At 37.1% G+C, this 18,633-nt stretch overlaps 1 pseudogene; it reads right to left on the reverse strand.

Annotated features, from left to right (window-relative positions):
• Positions 1-3,338: 3,338 nt before the first annotated feature.
• The window catches only part of LOC138050026 (uncharacterized), a 16,985-nt pseudogene continuing 1,690 nt past the window's right edge, over positions 3,339-18,633 (reverse strand).

Below are 18,633 nucleotides of genomic sequence, written 5' to 3' on the forward strand. Positions count from 1 at the left end.
ACTAGGTTTTTGTTTCCAGCCCTACATTATTGTATCTTTAATCTCCATTTTTTTTATGATTTTGACAATGATAAACACATCTATGCAAATAAAGAAAGTTTAAATGATGTTTGTGCCATATTGTTGTTGTTGTTGTTGTTCACGGTAGTTAATAGGAATTGGCCATTTCCAAATTCACTTTAAATTAGCATGTTTCAGATTTTCCATATGACATCCTGGCACTTATCTTAACCGTGAGGTGAATCAAAGCCATAATTGGCAGTAATCTTGGTTCTTGAATGGAGCCACAAACATCCTTGAAGATCATTGGTAAGAATACTGAATATACCCAAAATAATCACAAAGATCTTGACAAGATCCTCAAGGATAGATTAGGATCTTTGAAGATCTTTGGTAAGATTATTGAAGATCCTTACAGATCTTTGGTAAGATTCATAAAGATCTACAAAGATCTTAACAAGATCCTCAAAGGATCTTTTAAAATAATAAAGATCCTTGAGGATTTTTTTTAAATTCCTTGGTAACATTCAGGAAAGATCCACAAAGATCTTAACAAGATCCTCAAAAGATCTTTTAAAATCCTTGAAGATCCTTAAAGATCCTCAAGGATCTTTGACAAGATTCTTGAGGATCCTCAAGGATCTTGGCAAGATCCTTGGGGATCTTTAAGGATCTTGGCCGAGATCCTTGAGGATCTTTGCAAGGAATTTTGAGGATCTTTTCTAAGATCTTTATTAGGATCCTTGAAGATCTTTATGACGATCTTTGAAGATCCTTAAAGATCCTTTGAAGATTTTCACCAGGGTTAAGCACAGATTTAAAAAAAAAAAATTTTCACGAACTTGCCTACATGTACAAACATGTAATTACTGATTTAATAAAAACAGATTATTCCTGTCACAAAATGTTTCTTCAGTCATATGAACTAGACTCCCCATATAAAATACACTGTACTATTTTTAGCAATTATATTAAACAGCAAAGACATTCATTTCACTGTCCCCAGATGGCGAAAATTATGCAGGCGTTTCAGTACCTGGGTAGCACAAAGTGGTCACCATTCTTTATTCTCTCAGACAGTTTTGTAAAGAAGAATGAACTAAACACGTGGCTGTTTTTAACTTCCTGGTCCATTGCATAGATGGCATACCTTTGAAAAAATGAAGGGAAAGAAAACGTTGCTTGTAAACAAAGTAAACAGCTCTAGCGTGAGAAATTTAAAGCCCCCACATGTCATCAAATTTATCAACTTCAATGCTACTTACATCATAAAAAAATCAACAATTGAATCGTTGATTTCCTGTCCATCATCCAAGGTGTCCATATCTATTTGCAGAACAGTAACTTTTGCCATGGATGGTCGTGGTGGGAACACAGCCACGATACTAGGAGAACCAACAACAAAAAGTAAAAAGATTGAACAGAACTTCGTTGTTACACTGAACAAAGCCTTACACATGTAGCATGAAATCACACATTCAATTTAAGTTAACTGCCCTATATTTGAAAGCGGTTTAACTGGATATGTACGTGGAGCTCGCCTCAAGGAATCCATTCCAATAGCTGAAAAATAAATCTTTAACAAACCTGTCCTGATGAGTCAGATTGTTTGGTGGTATGTCATCAGCATCCAACACATCCAAGTCACTGTTAGGATCTGCAAATTTATAATACACATGGATATCTTAAAATATATGTTCAACTCTGTGCATTATTTGTCAGACTAAACAAAAGGACAAGAACAACTGAGTTTGACCATCACAGTGAACCATGTGTTTCATATACTCAATATTTATCTACAGTATAAAGCTGACACAATTAAAAAAACCACTGTGACATATCAGGACTTAATTCATTGTCGCTAAATTATTTTTATTATTTTCCCAAGCAATGAGAGATTTTCCTCATCTTAGAGCAAGTCAAAATATTTTGTTTACCTTTTAAATCTTACCATATAATATTCTGAACGTCTCATTGAGAAAAAAAGTATATCATTCCAAGGCCTCAAAGGGAATCAAATCATGACCTTCTACATGTATGTTCTCTTCTGGAATCCTACCACTAAGCCAAAAAATAAAAATAAGACTCATACATGTACAAAGAGCATTCAGTTGTTGTTATGGGCCACAGGGTCAACATTACATGCACGCAAGTACAAACTATGAAAACAGAACTGTAAACACAAACAACCGGGATGATATGGGTCCTACAAAGTATCCAACATAACCCTAACTGAATGATGGAGCTAGCCACAGGAGTCTCCGATAGCTCAGAAGTAGAGCATACTAAATGGTGAACTGGAAGGTCACAGGTTAGATTCACGTTAGCAACTTTGCATTCTGTTTCCTTAAAAAGCCCTTGTGATTTGGAACTACTATCTATTCAATGCTTTGTCCCCGAGAAGGAATACACTATACTTCTACAAAGATATTAAGGAAATCTTGCATTGAGAGATTGTCAATTGTTTCTGTCACGGTGCAGGTGGAGTCATCCATCTAGTATACCCCTTCTCAGTGACAAAGCAGAAACATTATAGCATTATTAAAAGCCTTTTTCCTTTGCAATGGACGTTTTCTCTGCAAGATGGAATATTATTATATTTCTTTGATTGAGAATATTGGAAAGTGAACGGGAGTTAACATTGTGTTTATACACGAGAAACTCACACAAGTTTTATACACCTCTTTCACCAAAAAACTAACAATTTTTATTTATACCTATATTGTGCTCCTCACTGAAACTTTCATCTTCATGCACAACATCTACTTCAGATTGCAGAGTCTTCTCTTCCTGTTCTGTGAAGTCAAGAACAAATGGAAGCTCGTCATTCAAAGAAAAAATGATAATTTTCATTAAACAAAGAACTTGTTTGTCTACAAAAATTTATATGCTAATACAGACAGGACACTGGTAAATTAACCTTAGGACACATTTTGCCTTTATCTCCTAATTAGTCAAAATCGCATCTGATATGAATGCTTCTGATATATTAACCTCATAGTACAACAGAGACCTGAAAGCTCTAAAAAGAAGCACAGGAATGCGTGCGGTATACAGGTACCTTACAGAACATGTTCATAGGTACACGTACATCATTAAAGAAGACCAACCTTGTTGATTAGTACCCATACACGTGTCATCTAAAGAGACTATAAGGGTGTATTCCCTAAGCCACTCTTCTCTGCTATAAACAAATGTTGGAGTGTAGCTGTCAGCTACATGGCATATCTTCTTTTTGTCGAAATCGTACTCCAGAAAATCAACACCAAACATCATGGTCATCAACTTGTCCATAACCCTGATCCATAGCACGTCAGATTTGTCCCATGGCATGTCCTTTGGCTTGACCAACCACAGCCACGGAAATAGAAGTGGTAGCTACTTTGATGTTCACTACATTTACCTGAAGGAAAAAACGCAAATTGAAAATAGGTTTGCCACTTAATTCACACCCAAAATGCAGAAACTAATTTTTTGATACTACTGTAATAGTGGATATTCAAGGAAATTAAGCAGAATCAGTTTCCAAAAAGACGAATACCTATTGTTGACAGGTAGGGATGCCATCAGACAAAACTTTTTAATCAACTGAAAGTTAACACTCACAAGAAGTGAATAATTCAGTGCTTGCAACAATATTATTGATTTTTTAAAACATCCACATATCAAGATGCAATCACGGGCAGACGAAAGTTAAAAATGTTAATGTTGCAGTCAACAATATCCAACCATAGACTTGCAATCCTTAGAAGAAGAATAAAATTTAATTGTACTGTAAGGTAAGTAGTTGTAAGTAGTTGCTAGTTGTGATTACCTCTTATCGAGTTTAAAGCTTCTCGTACAGTGTAACGAAAAAACAGCAACTTTTCAGCATAAAAATGCACCAACATTTGGTCAACTGAAAGAGAAACAGATACAATATTATTTTATCATCTTGATCATTTTATAAACAACAACTCCTGTGATGACAGTCAAATAAAACAATGTTTTTTTTTTTTTTTTTTTTTTTTTTATTGGCATAGTTTTTTTTTTTTTTTTTTTTTTATTTGCAACAATACAAGAGAATACAATGCTTACGAACAGTACACTGACTACTTACAGCACTAGCTCTATTTACATGATATTACTCTAATTTTAACAGTGTTTGAATTACGACGACTAACAAATCTACACGACTAACAAATACAGTGAAGACAGTACTACTAACACATGCAGTGACGACAAAGGGCAAAGAAAAAAAAAGAAGAAAAATAGATAATTATCATTACAGCTTGAAGTTGCACTATGGAGGCATCAAAAACAGGGTAAAGGCATGTGGTTCACTACAGGTAATGTAAGATATGCACCTGACAGGAGATTTGAAAGAAACTAATGGGTAGGAGATAAATACAGATAGGTGAAGAAATATACTAATATTAATTAGATCCTCATATATCCTGCAAGAGGTTTCCATTTCTTTGTGTCTCCACTTTTTATTTCTATTTCATATCGTGATTTTAAAGTGCGTATGAAATGTGTAAGGTTTGGATGGCCTTCTTTTGTCTTAGCGAGCCATATGTGATATCGTGCTAAGAGAAAGCAATAATTTATAAGAAGTGCGAATTGAGAGATATCTGGCCTCAGACCCAAAGCAGTAGTATTTGTCAAAGCATAATCCCTAGGAAGTACATTTAGGTTTATCAGCCATTCAGTAAGTTTATTCCAAAAGTGGGATGTGTGGCTGCACGTCTAAAAAAGATGAATAAGTGACTCAGAGGAGGTGTGACAAAAGCTGCAGTTTTCATCGCCCTTTAGACCTATTCTAAATAAGAAGTTATTGGTTGATACGCGTCTATGTAAGAATTTAAACTGGAACTCTATTAGCTTAGTGCTCTTTGTGCATTGTTTAGCTAAAATATAAGCAGCAGTCCAATTTATGTTGTCATTTGTTGGTAGGTCACAATCCTGTAGCCATTTTTTTTGACTTGACTCGGGGGTTAAGCTCTTGATACTGATCAATTTTTTATATATTAAGGTAGTTGCTTTTTTGACTTGTAAAATTCTTGTTGTAAGTGGCTCCTTTTCGTGGTCGGTGTTCTGTAGATCTTGAAAATTTGAATCGATCCGAATAGACTTAACAGCGGATATTAATCCGTAGAAGCTGAGAGGGCGAGGGTCAATTTCATACTTACAGCGAAAATCACTTAGCGAGAGAAAGTTGTTGTCCGATCCTAAAAGATGCTTCACCCGAGTTATTCCCTTATTGAACCAATTTTGAAAAAAAATTGTCTTGTTGGCTATCTTTATTAAGGAGTTATGCCAAAGTTGTTGGTCCAGAAAGTGATTTTTCGATGCTATTTCTGGTTCAAAGTTAACTTCTGCCCAAATTTCTAATACTTCTTTTAAAAAGCCATCCGAAGTTGTTATTTTCGATAAGATGTCCTTAACATTAAGGTTGTAGGAAAAAAAGTTTTGACAACCATATTTTTGGAGGGTTATATCGAAAAAAATTTTCCATTTTCCCTTGTTATTGTTATCCAAGTATTTTTTAATCCATGTCGTTTTGAGGGATTTATTGAAGGAACTTATATCAATCATTTTTAAGCCACCATCACCGAAATCGTTGATCATTACCTTCCGTTTTATCTTGTCTCCTTTGCCATTCCATAGAAAAGTGTAGAGTAAGTCATTTATTTCGTTTAAAACTCTGTAGTTTGAGCGAAGAGGTGAGAGCAGGTAGACTAATTGGGAGACCACTAGTGATTTGATAACAGTGATTTTCCCTAGCAATGTGAGTCGGCGGTATTTCCAGCATCTCAGGATTTCTTTAACTTTTTCGAGTTTCTCATTGTAGTTTAAGGAGGCAGATAGTTCGGGATCTGTTGAAATCCATAGACCTAGGGATTTAACCTTGTCTTTTGGCCATTTGAGTTCTTTTCCTGATAAGAAAATTTTATCATTTCCAACACTTGCGCCGATCCATAGAGCTTCAGTTTTCTTATCATTGAGTCTGAGGCCAGAGACTTTGCTGAAATCGTCAAGCATTGCGAGGGATGAAAAAAGAGATTCGCGTGACCCGTCTAATATAAGTGTTGTGTCATCGGCATACTGACTTAACTTAATTTCCACATTATTTACAGAGATTCCCTTTATATTAGTATTTTTTCTAATTGCCATGGCAAGCACCTCTGCTGATAGGATAAATAAATAAGGTGAGAGCGGGCAGCCTTGCCTAACACCTCGTTGAATCTCAAAAAAATTACTTGCCCATCCATTATTCAGAATACAGCTTTCAGTATTACTATACAGGGTTTTCACCCAGTTAATCAATGAAGCACCAAATCCGTAGAAACTTAGTGTGTCATGTATGAAGGACCATTCGAGAGAATCAAATGCCTTTTCAAAGTCAATAAAAAGTAATAGGCCCGGGATATTCTTTTCTGTGGCGTATTGGATAATAGAGTCGATAAGTCTGATATTTTCGCCTATGAATCTGTCTTTCAAGAATCCTGTTTGATCATGATTGATAAGGTTTGGAAGTACTAGTTTAATTCGGTTTGCAATAGATTTTGCTGCGATTTTGTAGTCAGTATTCAAAAGGGTAATAGGTCTCCAATTTTTGATGAAGTACAGTTCCGCATCTTTTTTTGGAATTAGTTTAATCACCCCTCGTCTTTGCGTCACTGAAAGGCAGCCAGAGTCTAAAGCATAGTTGAGTGCCGAAATTAAAAAAGGAGAAATGTCTTTCCAAAAAACTTTATAAAATTCGGCAGGAAGTCCATCTGTTCCTGGCGTTTTGTCGGACTCCATCTTCTTCAGGGCTTCGAGACATTCCGTTTGAGTTAAGGGGCCTTCACATAAAATTTGTTCTTCATTCGACAAAGAAGTGGAGTTCACTTCAGAGAAGAATGTAGACTGGAGGCTGTCGGGTTTTTTTGACGTATAAAGGTTTTTGTGGAAAGCGGTACATTCAGATAAGATATCTCTATCTGTGGTGACGAAATCAGTGTCATTAATTTTTAATTGACTAATTGTTCCTTGTTTACAGTGCCTTTTTTCAAGATTTAGAAAGTATGCAGAGTTCCTTTCGCCCTCGTTGTACCATTGCGACTTTGACCTAATAATTGCACCTTTGGTCCGATGCTCAAAGATGTTTTCCAGTTCTTTCTTTAAGGTAAAAATTCTTTCTGCAACAATATGGTATGAGGGGTTACCATTGCTTGAATTGTCTATATGTTTCTCTAAAAAAGCGATTTCGCGTTCCAACATTTCTTCGCGTTTTCTTGTTGTCACGTTTTTGTATGCAGCATAGGATATTGATTTCTCTCGCACCTTTAATTTGATCATCTCCCAGAGTAGGGCTGGGTTCACCGAGATGTCTTCTTTGTATTGGTTCACAGTGTTTTCAATTACTGTTTTAATTTCTTGGACATATCTCATTTCGCTTAGAAGAGACGTGTTCAATTTCCAAAAACCTTTGCCTCTAGGGTTCGAGTGTAAAGCTACATTAAGAGTAATCATCGAATGATCCGTTTTGAAGCCAGGAAGAATATCTGCATGGGTCACATCACATAAGGATGATTCACTGACTAGAAAAAAATCAAGTCGACAGTGTATGACTGGTTGGTTTTGTCGCCAAGTATATCTCTTGGTCTCCGGGTTGAAATGTCTCCAAATATCAATCAAACCAAGATTTTCAGAGAAGTCTTGAATCACTTTTAAGGCATTCTTGTGTGTTCTGGCAAGGCCACCCCTCTTATCCTTTTCAACTTCAAGAACTAAGTTAAAGTCCCCACCAATTATAATTTCCTCACATTTAAAGTTTGATAAATGATCGAAGAAAACCTGAAAGAAGTTTGGATCGTCTTCATTCGGAGCGTAGATGTTAGCCACAGTCAGACGCTTGCTATCAGCAACGATATCACATATTAAAAAGCGACCATTCGGATCCGAGAAAACCTTGTGGATCTGACAATTGAAGTTATTGTTGAAAAGAATACCAACCCCTGCTTTGTTGCTGCTGCAGCAGCTGAAGAGCGCTTTATATCCCCACTCACAAGTCCATTTATCAGTAGTTTCTTGAGAACAATGGACCTCTTGCAGCATATAAATAGATTTCTTTTTTACTCTCAGCCAGTTAAACACCTCTTTTCTTTTGGCATTGTTTCCCAATCCCCTGACATTAAGGGAAACTATTTTCAAATCTGTTGTATTGTGAGTGATGAAAGAAACGGAGTTGACGGTTTTGCATTTTCACAATAAAAGATATCTAAATGACCACATGCCTTCAAGCTATTGTTGATGAGATAGATTGCTATGCCCTGGAGACAGTACAACGAAAACACACACAAATTGAATAAAATTACTAAAAGACTTTTGGTTGAGAAATTAGGCATCTTGCTACAGTAAACAAGAGAAAAAGCCTGTAGCTCTGTTAGACTATTTAAGCTGTCGACCGCCTCTAATTAGTTAAACGCATATTGGCAATAAAAAAAACACACTGCGAAACCTTTGAAGAAATTTGCAGGTCAATCTGAACAAAGTTATTTTATGTGGGTTAGACAGTAAATTTTTGCCCGACGGGCCACAATTTACCTTTAATATACAGTTTGTCTGGTTGCGACTGGCTGAAGGAGGCAGCAACTCCATTTCGTCTGGCATCTTTAAAAGCATCCATCTGTACTTTTCTTCGGGTAATGATATCCCTGGGAAGGTCTCGGAACATTTGGAAGTTAGTGCCTTTAAGTCGGTGACCAAGTTTAAAGATCTGCTCACAGTCTTTGTACCTGAGGAAACGGGCTAGAATAGGACGCGGATTTCCATCTTTGCTTTTACCGATCCGATGTACTCGCTGGATTTCTACGCTCCTTGCATCCCTGTAACCGAGATCCCGTTCCAAAAAATTTCGAAGAACTTCTTCGGTGTTTTCACCAGAGCGGCCGCCTATTTCTGTCGATTCTACTATGTTGGTGAATTTAATATTCTCCCGGCGAGAGTAGGCTTCTAAGTAAAGATTTTTAGTGTGGACCTCCTCTAGCAGAACCTCAGTTTTCTGGCATTTTGTCGTCAGCTCTGCTAATTGAGTTTCGTAGAGTCGATGCGCTTTCTCCGCAGCTTCTGTCTTTTCCTTCAGTTGTTGTCCGGTAAAGTTGATTCCTTCTTTTAGGTCGTCAATATCTTTATTCGTTGTTGTTTGGAGATCTTCTAGCCTTTGGGTTCTTTTCTCTAAGTTCTCGAGATTGGCTTCAATCTTCTTCACGGCTGATTCTATTGAATCAAGCTTTTCCAGTTTTGCTAGGATTGCTTGCAGAGTTGCACCAACATCTTGTGTCATACTGAGAGCTGTCATTATTTCGTCTTCGTGGTGCGTTGGCGAGGAGTACTGCTTGGTTTTTTTTATTTCCGGCGAAAGACTTGACTCGTCGGAGGAAGCTGAAGATCTGGTTTTTCTTTTGCTGAGAAATTGACCAAAATAAAAGGCCATTTGCCAAAATAGGGCAGAAAAATGTGCGGGCGACAGCAACGTACGTCTTTATGCCGCCATTACTCGACCCAGTCCCTTAGCAACTTTGCATTCTGTTTCCTTAAAAAGCCCTTGTGATTTGGAACTACTATCTATTCAATGCTTTGTCCCCGAGAAGGAATACACTATACTTCTACAAAGATATTAAGGAAATCTTGCATTGAGAGATTGTCAATTGTTTCTGTCACGGTGCAGGTGGAGTCATCCATCTAGTATACCCCTTCTCAGTGACAAAGCAGAAACATTATAGCATTATTAAAAGCCTTTTTCCTTTGCAATGGACGTTTTCTCTGCAAGATGGAATATTATTATATTTCTTTGATTGAGAATATTGGAAAGTGAACGGGAGTTAACATTGTGTTTATACACGAGAAACTCACACAAGTTTTATACACCTCTTTCACCAAAAAATTAACAATTTTTTATTTATACCTATATTGTGCTCCTCACTGAAACTTTCATCTTCATGCACAACATCTACTTCAGATTGCAGAGTCTTCTCTTCCTGTTCTGTGAAGTCAAGAACAAATGGAAGCTCGTCATTCAAAGAAAAAATGATAATTTTCATTAAACAAAGAACTTGTTTGTCTACAAAAATTTATATGCTAATACAGACAGGACACTGGTAAATTAACCTTAGGACACATTTTGCCTTTATCTCCTAATTAGTCAAAATCGCATCTGATATGAATGCTTCTGATATATTAACCTCATAGTACAACAGAGACCTGAAAGCTCTAAAAAGAAGCACAGGAATGCGTGCGGTATACAGGTACCTTACAGAACATGTTCATAGGTACACGTACATCATTAAAGAAGACCAACCTTGTTGATTAGTACCCATACACGTGTCATCTAAAGAGACTATAAGGGTGTATTCCCTAAGCCACTCTTCTCTGCTATAAACAAATGTTGGAGTGTAGCTGTCAGCTACATGGCATATCTTCTTTTTGTCGAAATCGTACTCCAGAAAATCAACACCAAACATCATGGTCATCAACTTGTCCATAACCCTGATCCATAGCACGTCAGATTTGTCCCATGGCATGTCCTTTGGCTTGACCAACCACAGCCACGGAAATAGAAGTGGTAGCTACTTTGATGTTCACTACATTTACCTGAAGGAAAAAAATGCAATTTGAAAATAGGTTTGCCACGTAATTCACACCCAAAATGCAGAAACTAATTTTTTGATACTACTGTAACAGTGGATATTCAAGGAAATTAAGCAGAATCAGTTTCCAAAAAGACGAATACCTATCGTTGACAGGTAGGGATGCCATCAGACAAAACTTTTTAATCAACTGAAAGTTAACACTCACAAGAAGTGAATAATTCAGTGCTTGCAACAATATTATTGATTTTTTAAAACATCCACATATCAAGATGCAATCACGGGCAGACGAAAGTTAAAAATATTAATGTTGCAGTCAACAATATCCAACCATAGACTTGCAATCCTTAGAAGAAGAATAAAATTTAATTGTACTGTAAGGTAAGTAGTTGTAAGTAGTTGCTAGTTGTGATTACCTCTTATCGAGTTTAAAGCTTCTCGTACAGTGTAACGAAAAAACAGCAACTTTTCAGCATAAAAATGCACCAACATTTGGTCAACTGAAAGAGAAACAGATACAATATTATTTTATCATCTTGATCATTTTATAAACAACAACTCCTGTGATGACAGTCAAATAAAACAATGTGCCGATACCATGAAAATTAGCACCCAAATGAAAGCCCATCTACGAATATCTGACAAAAAGTCCTGCTAAGTATGAAAAACAATAATATTATCATACACTGAAATTTAAGAAATTGAAGAAATAGGAAGTTAAAACCCAATCCCTCAGGTTAAGAGAATGATTTTGCTTAAGACAAACTCTTTACTGCCTATGAAAAAATGTGTGTATATACTTGTAATGTAAGAAGGCCTTCAGCAGTACAGAGTCTTCTATAACCTATTTTGACATTTCCTAAATTTCCCAACTTGTTGTTAGATGTAATATGTTTTATTGACCAAGAGAAAGGCTTACTTGAAGAGGCTTCCCCATGCTGGTCATGGCTAGAAGCCTTGAACCATAACTGAAAAGTATAATTAGGTGTAATATACAAATTTATAAAATGTGAAACAATAAATAAAATATTTGCGGGTCCTATCAAGTATATTGCCTGTCATTCGCTTTTTTAAAATAATGTGTTATAGAAATCTTTTAGTGTTTAACTTCATAATCAATTTAATTTCTAAATCTCTCCTGTTACTGTACGTAAAGGTTATTTAATTAACTGACCTAGCTGACATTGAACTGACATGAATATTGTTCCTAGAGACAGCAGACTCCTGTCCTGATTTCTTTTTCACTGTTATCCTGTCGCCATGGAATGATTCAGGGCCATAATAGCGAAGTGCATTGTTAGCCTCTTTCAAAGAGTCGATCTTGTGTGCAAGAAGACCAATAGAAGCTAACAACTGCTCAGTATTACGCATCTCCATGTGCAATGCACATAGCTGGATGCACATAGCTGGATAGCTGGATGCTTTTCATCCAGAAGAAAAACAAGGTCATCCCTTATACCAGTCGATCTAAACAAAAAAGGAAAAAACCTGGCAGTGAGGAAATTTTAAAGCCTCAGGTTATGCAACAGGTAAAGCAGTAGAACCACACACTCTGATTTCTGTTATGTAATTAAGCTCCCCTCAGCAAGTTGTTGGGTTTTTCCATAGATATTCTAAGGCAATTACCAGGGAGATAATGAAACAATATACACAAGCTTTGTAGTTACCAAACTGAATCAATACTACAGCAGGTCTAGGGAAGAAGCATTAAATAGAATCTAAGAGATTAATTAATAATTATTACAAGTTTGTGATATTATATGCTAACTACTACACTACCACAACACAAACCTTTTAAACTACATATTAAGCTTAACTTGTATGAATTCAAAGCAACTTTTTACACAGCCATCAGTTAAATCAGGTTGGTTGACTGTTTTTAAGAAGTGTGAGAAAAGAGCAGTTAATTGTCAAAAACATGACTGAAATATACATGTGCTATCAATATGTTTGCATATACCTTCCAATGCTTGCTTTACTGCGAAGACAATCCACACAGGTCTCGTCTGGTGCCACATCATGGCAGGAGCAGCCCTAAGAAAAAAACTCAACTCTTAATCCTATAGTCGAGAACACTGTCACACTGGTGACAGATTATCAACCATATGCATGCAACGACTTGTTTATCAAAATAGAAGATGAAGTATGGTATTGCAAACCTTGTGAAAAAATTCCACTTACATGTAGGTTATACATGAGCCTGCTGGGAGATTTGATTACATGTCACAGGTTGACTAAGATGTGGTTAAGGCATGTTTGCCTAACGAGCATACATTAAGAGATGACACTGAGCTAATCAACACATTTCTTAAACTTGTGACAACAAGCAAGCACTTTTATACCCTTATGGCAGTGCAGAAATTAAAGCAAAATTCCACATCAACTCCTCGCCACCCGAGATAAAGTTCGCTGTCATCTTTCTTCACCACGAGCAGAAGCAATGTCTTGTAGTCTAAAGTAACTGAAATGTAAAGGTATGAAAAAACTGTAAAACCAGTTTATACTGTAATAAATTTATGTTGATGTAGGGTTAAACTTGATTTCAGCAGACGTTGGTGAGCTTGAATATACATTAGGCCACAACAACAATGAAGAGCGCATACATATGAAAATATTAACTAAAAGGGGCACTGTAACAGTGGGGTCCATGTGATCAATATGACATAAAAGAACCTCTTACAAACCAAGTTTGAGGTCTGTACTGTAAGTTACAGACCAAGTTTTTTCTTATTGATTTACAGCCTAGGGGCGTGTAGCACATGGGCCATAAACCAACATAAAAAAGGGGGGGGGGGGGGTGGAGGGAGCTGCGTAACTTACAGTATGGACCAAGAAAACAAGTTATAAGAATTATATTTATTTTATCGCCAGACAAAATGTTATTTAAATCGAACTTTCGAATTTAGCAGGCAGTACTAGTAACAGTAAAATACAGCTGAGAGATATCATTTAATAATCAGTAGCAACTGGCAAACAATCAAATACATTTTTGTATATTCTGACTTGTTCAATCACTACTGAATGACTGGTCAAGAAAATACCAACAAATTCAACATTATGATGCTTTCCATCCACAAAAATGCCAGTTTCCTTTAAAAATTTCTTTTGTCCATTAACGTCATTTAAAAGAACCTTGAGATTTTCCCTAAAAAGCAAACATATAAATCAATCAGTACATGTATGATATCAGCGACTGAGAAAAGGATTATTCATGGACCACATACTTTTGAAATGCTTATTAAACAGTTTGCAAAATTGGTGAGACAATCCCATTAAAAATAGCTTTTTTGATAGCTTCCAATACCCACTGCATCTACAATTCCAACCTTTCCCACTTCCCCCCTCCCTCTTAGCCTTTCAATGTTGACTGTTTAAGTTTTCAGCCATTTTTTGTATTGCTAACAACATTGATAAATGGGGGAAGGGGGCTGCAGTGTGGGAGTTAATAAGTAAATTAACCCTTTGACTCCCAAGCCGGCCTGATTAATTTTTACTCTGTCTAACACCAGACCATTTTACTCCTCAATGACAGGCCTTCTGATAGGGTGCGATTAAAAAATGCAAATTATGCGATTTTTTCAGGGCAGATTAGAAAGGCCAATTATGCGATAAATAATGTAAATTATGCGATTTTTTTCTCATCAATTTTAAGCTTGTTTTATAAGGTTTCAGGTTAAGAAAAACACTTTTTTGCTGCCCTAAAGACATTTTGAACACAAAGGAACAGTAATTACCAGTATGTATCTCGATCGACATGAGTTGGGATAAATAAAAAATATGAGATGCCAAATGAATGATCAAGGTGCTTGTCAACCACGAACGTCCGAAGATGGTCAATCACAATAGGGCCATACCCCAATTATACGAGAGAAAATAAGCCACGGCTTTCTCTGGCCGCCGGCTTACAGAAGACTCGAATGTTCACCCCGTATAAATGGTACAAAATCTACGTTCACGTCTTCTTCAAGCCGCGGCTTATATTGACCTGGGAATATATATTTGTATAAATAGTTCTTTTTGCGTATTTTGTACACCGTGGCCAGAGTAAGCCGCGGCTTATTTTCTCTCGTATAAAAGGCCCTAATATTGCACGACGAGAAAAACATCAGTCCATCGTCCACGTGGAGCGTACCTGTGAGGTACTCAATTCTTGCTCGATCGTGAGCTGTCAGATTGGGCGGAAGGTGGGAACTTCCTTCTTCGTCGCAGAAAAAGCGAGCGTTTTCACAACAAACTTATCCATGAGTAAGTTTTTATCAGTTTTCAACGAAAGAAACTACATTTTGCCGAAGAACTTACAACTTCGCTTATTTTTCACAAATCTCTTCTCTAAGAGAAGGCAACTGTGTCATTTCAGTGGTGTGTATATAAGGGTGTGTTTGTGTTACACCAATAGAAGGAGACTCGTACCAGGTCCCCGACATGAAAAATAAAGCCTTGAATTTCGAATGTTTACGAAATCGAAGGTGACAAAGGTTTTTTAGCGTTTTTCCAAGATAAATCATCTTAAAAATGGCGTATTTATGCAGGAATTTCTAAGAAACGTATTGATTTAATGTTTCATTTTATGAATTTTGTGCGTCCTTTTGTGAATTATGCGATTTTTCGTGAATTGTGTGATCGGATGCGATTTCAGGTCGATTGTGCGAAATCGCACCATCGCGTAATATCAGAAGGCCTGCAATGAGGAGCCCCTGGGAGTCAATGGGTTAATAACACCCTGGCAAGAAGATGAAGTTTCTCCTGACCACTAATTTTTTCAACTTGTTGTAGCTAGGTTTATCTACATAAAGCTCAAATGGAGAACACAGCTAATATTATCTCAGTTGCTGCAAGGACACACTTGCACAGCATCCCAGTTTCTTTAGATACTTCATATCCCCCTGCCTTATAAACACTTATTAAGGGGAGCAGAAATGGCACAGTGGTAAAAGCACTAATTTTGCCTCCACCAATTTGGTCCATATTTCTGTTAAGTTTATTGTTGGTTCTTGTCCTTGTTCCGAAGGTTTTTCTCAGGGTACTCCAGTTTTTCTCCTTTTACAAAAACACTTCCAAAATACCAATTAGACCTGGAAAGAGTGGACAAAATTAAAACCCACTTACACAGCTGTAAATATGAAATTGGCATGTACATGTACCTGTTCTCTTTACAGTTGGCTATTGCCAAATTGGATATACTGACTTTGAACTCTGGGAGGTATTTACCGGACACACACGCGGAACAATCCCAATCAACACTTGATCTTTACCTGTTAAAGAAAAATTGGGACAAGAGTTTTTCTTTTAATTTGCATTTTGAAAAGAAATTTCTGGTCTAACATAGGAGGTGTAAATTAAAGGAGTCCTCCTGTGTATAAGTTGCATTTAAATATTGAATCAGAAAAACCACAGTTTAGGTTATCAGTGTTAACACATCACTTTATCTTAAACCTATTGATGTCTGAAGAAATTTGCAATCGGGAACTTTTAATTAAACGTACTCCAGGGATTTTTTTGATATGAGATCTCATTGATTGAGGGAGTATGTGTGAATCCTCCCCCCAGTATTATACTGAAGTCAAAATTGACACTTCGCAAATGCCACTGAAGTTTAGCATATTGAACGTACATGTAACTGCAAAAAGGTACATTTCCAGAGACACAAAATTGCACATACTGACTGCATGAGAGAGCTTTCCAAGAGAGAGCTCTGAAGAGAGCTTTCCGTTTGGCCAATTCCAACATAATGTTAAATAACAGGGCAACAAAACTGCATACTGATGCCAAGATAGCCTCCTGTTATTTAGCCAATTAGAAACATTTCCCTACTAAAATTCTTGTTTTAATTAAATGAATTTCGAACCCAGTTAGGAAGGTTTTAATATTTTTGCGACTTAACTCCTAAAAAGCGATAAAATGTTCCTTAACACTATGACCAAGTATTGAAATTAATGTAAATATGTGTACATTAATACACATTTAGTTGTAATTTAACAAATTAAACTAAATAAATTCTTGATCATTACCCCAGAAAGGTCTACCATCAATTTTCAGCATGAGCTGCAATGTGGGTGAAGCCATCCTATGTAGCATTTGTTCCCTGATGATCAGTTCAAGAACTGGAGCCATTTCGACACTAAATCCTTTCAACGGATGGGCCACTCTCTTAACACCAACATACTGCCTGCAGACACCAAAAACCATTCTTTTGATGGCCTTTATTTGGTTGGTATTGAGAAGAACAGGGGTGTCAGAGGATTTCTGAAAAAAAAAAGGATAGCTTAAGTTAATAACTAATTATAACATTTTTAAGGTTGTGGTTGGCAACTGCTTACTAGGTACAGTTCAGACGCCATACATGTATTTCACATGAGCCAAATCGAAATCAAATTTGACCAACCGTTTCAGATACCAAACTTAATTCAGCCAAACGTCCTTTACAGAAACACACTATGAACCGAGGAAAATTGCAAATTTGTAATAATTTCTGCATTTGATTTGGCTGGTATGAGGAACAGCATCTGAATCTACGCCGGTCAATAGCCGTTATTCCTGGCTGATGCCAGCTGAGCCATACGGGAGAAACAGCTGATTCAGACATGTACCGTACTTCACAGGAATTTAATTCGATTTGACTTGTCTGAGGCATGGACAGGGTATGAAAGAGCTGAAACAAGAAAATAAACCTCACAAAGACATTTTGCCTTTTGCTGCAAGATATGAGCCATCGGTGCCAAAAATCAAACCAGCTTTGGTGCAGAAATAGCATAATTATAACACAGAAAAAAGCACCAATCAGCAAAATACATGTATCTTTAAAGATCCATCAATCATAATTGATCTGTCAAAAAAGAAATGTCCTCGCTAGATTAACTCGTTAGAGCAAATATATAAGGTTAAATGGTTTTCAAATGTTTCACCCCAGTGGAGATTGTGTGGCCTCCCACCCCTTGCCCTTAGTAGTGTTGACCTACGTGAATATCTAAAGATAAAAATAAATGTAACTGATATGCAACGTTTTTCTTTGCGGTCGAAAGTGGACAATAATGACAATTAATGTAAATTCAATCTCAAGCTACATGTATATGTCACTGTTCAAAGCAATAATACGAAAAAATCAGATTCACCTATTTCCGATGTCTTGATTCCCAAGCGCACTGTTTTTGTGAAAAGCATTCGATAATAACAGCCCGAAACCAAGGTTTGGAAAGCATTTGATAACATAAACCCGCGAGAATGATGATTTCATTGAGATCTGGTGACAAACCTGATTTCGGCCGATGTTATTGAAACAATGTTTTTCGTTCGTCAGGCCAGGCCGAGCGTGGATACAAAAAAATCGATAATCGGTCGGCGACGGCGGAACAGTTACTTCAGATAATCGACTTACGAACACAAGAAAAAGCCGCGAAAAACAAAACACAAACATGTCACTCTTACCCCTGTTCTTCCAAGCCTTGTAATGTTCCGGACAGATTGCCACGTGTTTCCGGATATCCTTCCTTTAGTTTTAAAATACAACAACACCCAGTCCGGAACTCTCAAACTCGCAACGTACTTTGAATACGTTTCTTCCCCAACCAAATCCTCCACAGCTCTCTTAACTCCCTTTTTAACAGAAACCTGCTCCACCAGATCATTCAACACAGCTTTGGCTTCTTCGTCTCCAAACGCACACAAAAATGAAAGCACTGTTGACAGCGATTCTCTGTGCCTATTACACACTTCATTGATGTCGCCCATGACGACTTTTCCTCGTTTCTCTACCATCATGGCCTTTTCTGGTGTATCGATGTCAGTGTTTTCGCAAATTTCTTTTAGATTTGGTGAGCTTTTGACGGGTTTTGCAAGGCCGCTGGACGACGGTGTCCTCTGATTACTCCTCTGCATCTGAACGGGATTTGCAGAAGTTATCTCGTTGCTGGCATCTTGCCCTGGTGTAGAAGGCATCGCCAAACGGCGCGCAGCTCGAGGACGATCGCTATCACTACATGTAGCTTCCCGAGCGCATTCGCTCGAAATAGGGCTAAAATCA

Source organism: Montipora capricornis, chromosome 5, assembly GCF_036669925.1.
Source record: "Montipora capricornis isolate CH-2021 chromosome 5, ASM3666992v2, whole genome shotgun sequence".
In the NCBI taxonomy this organism is placed as follows: Eukaryota; Metazoa; Cnidaria; class Anthozoa; order Scleractinia; family Acroporidae; genus Montipora; species Montipora capricornis.